Raw genomic sequence first — 7500 nt, 5'->3', positions numbered from 1 at the left:
GCACTTCCTGACAATATTACCGTTGGGATCGGAGTCGACTCGCGCGATCAGGAGTCGACTCGCCTGTTGCAGGAGTCGACTCGTGCTTTACTGGAGACGACTCGGCCACTGTTCCAAATTTGAATTATGGTGCATCCTCGACTGGGAGTCGACTCGTCTTAACCCGGAGTCGACTCGCCAACTTCTGGAGCTGACTTGGCAATTTCGGAGTCGGCTCATCCACTGAAGTCCGTGGATCCAATTTTGAATTTTGTCCTCTCGAGTCGACTCGACTGTCCTGGGAGTCGACTCGAATCTCAGACCCCGAACTCCCGATCCTCTGTCTTTTGGCTCGTCCAGTCTTGGAGTCGACTCGAACTTCCTTGGAGTCGACTCGGCTCTCAGTTTGTGAAACACAACCTTCTGCCATCTTGGTGTAGCGCTGCCTTGGAGTCGACTCGAGCTGTCTGGGAGTCGACTCGAATCTCAGAGGCAGTAACTTGGTTTTCTGTCTGTTGATGGTCGCGGAGTCTCGGAGTCGACTCGTGCAATGCGGGAGTCGACTCGAATCTCAGAGTCCCAAAAATGCTCTCTGACTTTTTCCTTGTGTTCCGCTGAGAGTCGACTCTTGCTTTCTTCGGAGTCGACCTACCAACCATCGGAGTCGACTCGCGTTCCACTGGAGTCGACTCGAATCTCAGACCCGAAAACTGCTCTCTGACTTTTCTGCCTGTGACTCCTAGGAGTCGACTCATACTTCTCCGGAGTCGACTCATACTTCTCTGGAGTCGACTCGAATTCCACTGGAGTCGACTCGAAGACTGTTCTTTTGAATTTTTCTTTTGATTTTACTCCTCCAATTTGAATCCTTTGAACTTTAAGCTTGGGCCAATAAATTGTAGCTTTCTTCCAACTTGAGAGCTTTGGAGGCCTTCTTGTGTTCTTCCAACTTGCTATGTTCCTTGCAAAATAAATATCTTTCTCCTTGCAACATAAACATTAGTATCTATACTTCAAGGTTTTGTGATCATCAAAATCAATCTATGAATCAATCTTTGGGTCATCAATCTCCCCCTTTTTGATGATGACAAAACTTGGAGTATATGCAATATAAAAGATATTGATTTCTAGAAGTAATACATAGCTAAGTTGCATGAAGTGGAAAACATACATATACTTAGATATTTCTCCCCCTTTTTGACAACATCAAAAAGATAGTGAAACATTAAGTACAAAGATCAGAGCAGAACACATCGAGTGTGAATTCAAGAGGTTTTTTTAATTTGATAGTTTTCTAAACAAGTGTAGGTGGAATCTTCCTTAGGTTAATGATATTCAAGGAAAAACATGAGTGGAGATCTAACCTCTCTTCACTAAGTATGAAAGCTTGTTCATTTAAGACCTTTTGCCCAATCTATTAAGTATTTTATCAACCATGAGAGCAATTTAATTAATTTTCTTAATGACTTCAAAGTTCTTTTATGATAATAGGAGCATTGTGGCACAAATATCAAAATATACATTCATGCAATTTTTGATACATCTTAGAGCTCTTTTAAAGACTTTCTTTTATTTCTTTAGAAAATAAGCACAATTTGATACATAAAATAATGAATTTGCACAAAATTGAAGTTCCAAAAAGCAAGCCAATTTGAGCTCATTAGTGAAGTTCCAAAAATAGATTTTCTAAGAGATACTCAAGAATATTTAACACATTATTCTCCCCCTTTTTCATTAAATTAGAGGCTCTTAAGATTTGCAGTTTGGTTCAAGAGTGATGCATGAGATATACTAACCAAATAACACGCCTCAAGGTGTATCATACAGATTTTCAGATTTAAATTTCAGATGATACATATTGGAGAGTATTAGAATCACTTTTCATTTAGTGTTCTTTCTCTCTCCTTTAGTTATAGATTTATGCGATTAAGTTCCATAAGATCTTTCCTTCTGAAATTTTCTTTCTCCCCCTCAAATGATCATTCCATTTAAGAGTTTAGAATCCTAAGATAATGTTCAATAAGATTGTCAATCTCAAAAATATATTTCAGCTTATTTTCATAAGACTCAAGGTTTGAGATAAGACAACCTTTATAGAACTCATCTCAAGGAAATTAAAACATGTCTTGCAATATAAGGAGGTTCATCAAAATCAATCCATAAAATTCAAAGTATGTATCAAAATAAAGTGTCTTTGGGATAGGATACTGAATATCTAAAGCTCCCCCTCAAAAGATGCATTCTTCTTTAATCATTTTAAATTGTTGAATTTCAGATTTTAGTAATAAACGTGAATAACACTGAAATTCTGTAATGTCGAGAATGTAGAGTGATCTAGAATTATTCAGAATTTATAGTAATCACTCTTTCTAATCCTTTAAGAACAAGTTATGCTTTCTCCTAATCTTAGAGAAAATGTATAAAAGTATTAATCATAAAATGATTCAATTGAAGCTCAGTTTCTTTCAAACGCATTTACATTTTCTTTCTTTTAGAGTCATTTGAGTGAGGTGAAATGTTTCTAGCTTTAAGATCATTCACTCTATTGATGGAAGTCTTCAATAATGTAGAAGAGAAAAATATATAGATGATCATTGAGGTATATATATTTATAGAACTCAATTTCTTAATCATAGTTTTTCAGCAATGTATACATGAAGCACAATAAATATATTTTTTTTTTTTTATATCAAAATAGAATCATATATTTAGAAATTTTTGTTTGCAATCAAGATCATCGAAAGACACATCATTTGAACCAATATTAGTATACTTTGAAGATAAGAAATGATATGTTTCGGATGCGTATCGGAGCAATCATCAAAGGCATCAAAATTAATTCTGTTTTTCTTAAAGTAAGACTTTATTTTAAAAATCACATTTAGTTTAAGCTTTTATACAAAATCAGATTCGGAATTACATAGGATTTTCAATCATACTTTGAGATATGTATCTTCCACATTATAGCTCATCTTAAATGATTACGATTGAAAATACATATTTCAAACATATAAGAGCATATTCAGAATCTTTGTATTAAATGTTGAGTTTTGGTACGAATTTGAACATTATATACCAAATTTAGGCAAGTTGAAGGATAAAACAAAATCAATTTATTTTCCCTAAATAGAGATGTTCTTCTCTTCTCCTTTCTACAATTTTATTTAGCTTTCAGATTTTAACAATGATTGTGAATGACAAATCTGAAATTTCTTTTCAATAAAACTAGACAAAAGATGTTATGTAGCAATTCAAACATTCAATCAAATTGTCCAAGTATGAAACATTACAAAATATTGAGAATCCATAAATCAAGACATCATACCATATGCAAAATATACCATGTGTTAAGTCATGCATTAAAATACTAAGTACAAGAATGTCAAGGATCAAAATCAATTCTTTTCAAATAAACTCCCCCTATTTAAATATAATCTTGCAATAATTTCATCCTTAAAGTGTGTTTTCAAGTGATTAAAAATTTGACTTAATTCTACTTTCATTTACTTTGTTTTTCATTTATAACTTTCTTATGCTCTATACTCTATTTGCTCCCTATCCGGTGGAGTTGGGAAGGGGCACGAGGTACTACCACTAGCCTCCCTCTTGTGCCGTCCCTAATATGCCCTACACCGAATAGTTGGGTCAAATAGTGCCGGGTACTACCACTAGCCTCCCCATTGGCACCATCCCTATGATGAGCAATATAGAAAGGTTAAAATGTTTACTTCAAAACCTCCCTATTTAAGTGTAATTAATTATGGATTTTATCCCTTCCAAAAGAATGCTCACACAAGTCTCACAAATGTGTCGAATATATTAAGTTTGTTTTGCTTTTCCTTAAGGTTGAAGTGTTTGCCTCTACTTGGATTTTACTTCTCTTGAATAATATCCATTTTCTTTTCTTTATCTCTCTCTCTTTTTGTTATTCTCAAGTAATTTTCATGAGAGAGCAGAATAGAGAATTAATCTTACGTATCATATATATGTATATCATGCAAACAATATTTTCATTATGCTCAAGGTTTCATAACTTCTCACAAGTTATTTTACATCAACATTTTAAGCATATACTTGTGTATTTCATGGTTATGACATAGGCAAAGATATATTTTAGTTTGGGCAAACCATGAAATAATTTCTAAAAGTATAAGTCAGTCAATACACATATAGACATGATATCAAAAATTAATAATTAAAGAATTTAATCATGCCATAATAAGATTTAAGTTACTGACTTTGCTCAACTAATTTGTGAGAAAGGTATCTAAATTACCTATTCATTATATGTTCTTCAAGCCAAACTAGATTTCTTATGTGTGAACTTTTGGCTGAAGAAGATCCTCTCTCTTGTTTGCATGTAAATGTTTAGTGTATCTTACATGAAGATATCCTTCAAGTTGAAATCTCTCATTTTTCTTTCTTGAAGGAAGGTCATTAGTTTCTTTAAGATACAAAGCATTCATCCAACATATATATTTTTTAACTAGATGACTCAATATAAGATATGACAATAGTTGCATGTTGAGTCACTTTACTCAAGAGATTGCCTAAATATAAGCAAGCACATATCATTTGAACTAAAGAGATAGATTCATTAACCAAGATAGTTTAAGTCAATTTAGTTTAGATTCTATTTGCTTAAGATAATTATCAATAAGATATGTTAACTATGTTTTAATCAATTTATCTTAAACATTTGTTTCTATCAAAATTCAGATTATGATTTATTTGTTATCAATAAAATATGATTAATTAAAGTTAGATTGAAGTCTTGCACAAGGTCACATAATAAGCATACAATCTGGTCTACTAGCTGTAAAATAATTATTCTATCATGCTTCAATACAGCTTTAACACAATAGATCTACTTTGCTCATCCTTTTCAAATTCTACAAGATGGGGTCATAGATATACCTTCTTCATGCCAATCTTCTATAAGAGTTTTCTTGTGGACTAACGTTGGTCAATGAAGATCCCCTTTCCTGTTTGTCTTAATTTGGAGTTTGAGAGAAGATGTTAATTCATTCATCATATTTCAAACTCACTTTGCAATATAACTCTTCATTAGTAGAACCAAAAATGATGTCATCAATGCATACTTTGAACAAATAAGATATCACAAATTCATCTTTTTGATGCATAGATTTATCACTATTACTTTCTATCAAAAAGGTTGCTTAAGCTTTTATATATCATGCTTTTGATGCTTGTTCTAAATCACATATTGCTTTATCATATATGTAATGTGTATTTTTAAATATGGTGGTTATTTTTCATAGATCTCCTTTTTAATGAAGTAACCACATAGGAGTGACTTCTACACATTCATTTGACAGAATATAAAGCTCATGAAGCAAGCACATGATAATGATGATCTTTACTTCTAATCATGCAAGAATCTTTATCAAGATCTATTTCCTCTTTTCTTGATTTAGTCTTTTAGTAGTCATCAATTTTTCTTCATTAAGTGCATATGTAAAAGATTAACCATATAATTTGATTTTAGTATTTTGATAATAAATCATTAGTCTCATAAAGAATAAAATGAATTGATACTTCTACAACTAGAATTTTTCATGAATGTTCTATATGCATTGCTTGATGAATGATATCCAAGGATAGAAGTATCTTTATCAGATTTGGCATTATTTTCATAATAACACGTACGACTGAAAAATATGAAAGATATGCAATGGTTCATTTTCCATTTTTCAGAAGATCAAAATTTTCATCAAAAATAGAAATCATATGTATGACAAGCAGTGATGATAGTCTTTTAAAAATTTATTTAAGTAGATGACTATCATACATAATTGTCTTTTTCATTTCTTCAAGAATTCTATTAATCCTATTTTGCTTATGGTGTCCTTGGTGCTGAAATCATTGGATTTAATATTATTTTCTGTATAACCTTTATCAGGATTTTGGTTTTCAACACTGTGCCATGATACTCTTTATCTTCACAGTTTGGAAACCTTTATCATTTGAACCACTTTTACAAGATTTAGTAAATACAGAAAAATACTTCAGTTTTATTTTTCAAGAATAAATTCAATGTAAGCTTTTGAAAAACTTGGAGATGGAAACAACATCTTAAGATTTAGAAATGATTTTTGTTTGTTTCCTTAGTTAGCATGCATAGCAAAACTTTGACCTTTAAGTAGATAATCTAAGTAAGCCTATGGCAAGGTCTTTTGAGATTAAGTACATACTAGCATGAGTTGATTTTATATGCCAAGGATGGTTTCTTGGTATTCATAGTGCATATATTCAAAAGCATACCAAGTACACATTATCATATCTATGATCAATAAACAATAATGCCATGGATAATAACTCTCAATCAAGCATATAGAGAATTCATAGAGTTATTCTTAATAAATTGATTAATCATTTAGCAACTTATCCAATAGTGAGTAAAGTATACTAAAAAATGAAGAGATTTGATTATATTTCCAAAAGTATTTTCTATATCACAAAATTGATCACTACTAGCAAATCATATCAAATACTAAAGCACAAATAATGATGAGATGCAAGAATTACTGATTTCATTATTTTTTTTGTTAATAACTTTTTAAGTTTCTTTATGTTCCATAGGTACCTTGGTACACCTATGTGTACATCCTCATTTTCTCATTTTGGGTACCCAAGCTTGCTTGAGTCCTTGAGAGTTAGGACATATGGTTCCTTTTGGAATCCATATCTATTTAATAATAATAACTTTACCATTTGATTTAATTATACTAGAACGATAGGTAAAGTTGTTATTCCCATCCTTTTCATTTTTGAAATAAGTTATCTTATTTAATGGTTTGCTTGGTAAATTGATAACCTTTTTCTCTAGAGATTTATGGCTAAGTGAAGGAGTCAAGCTAAATTTTGATTTATCAAAATCAGCATATTGGCTTTCAAACATCATTTTTAATCTTTCTGAACTTACAGTGAATTTGTTAATAAAACATTTTAATTGGTTAATTTCTTTACTTAAGTTTTGATTTTCTTTAATTAAGCTATGATTTTTCTGAATCAATTCTTCTGAAAATGACCTTAAGCTTTCATTTTCAGAATTTAGTTTCTTAAGATTTTTATTCTTTACAGATAATTTTCTACAATCACTATACAACTCATGAAAAGCATTTAAAAGTTCATCATAAGAAAATTCTTCATGAGATTCGTTTGGTTTAAAATTAGATTCAGATTTTACTTTTTCTTCTAATGCCATAAAACATAAATTAGTTACCTTTTGTAGTTCACTGTTGCTCCTAACTTTCAATTTCTTGTCTGAATTTCTCTTGGTCAAGGCTTTCTTGCGTTTTACCTCTTTCTTCCTTTCTTCTTGCTTCCTCTTCTTCTTTGTCTTTAGGAAGCTGATTTGCCTTGGAGTCGACTCGGACCTTATTGGAGTCGACTCGGTTAACTTGAGGGTCGACTCTGAAATACTTGGGGTCGACTCGACTGAGATGGAAGTTTCAACACCTTTTTCTGCAGTCTCATTGTTAGTATGCAATTGAAGTA

This window comes from Phoenix dactylifera, chromosome 10, assembly GCF_051530095.1.
Source record: "Phoenix dactylifera cultivar Ajwa chromosome 10, Ajwa_hap1_PhDact_Kaust_v1.1, whole genome shotgun sequence".
Lineage (NCBI taxonomy): Eukaryota > Viridiplantae > Streptophyta > Magnoliopsida > Arecales > Arecaceae > Phoenix > Phoenix dactylifera.
Note: the sequence above shows the minus strand (reverse complement) of the source record.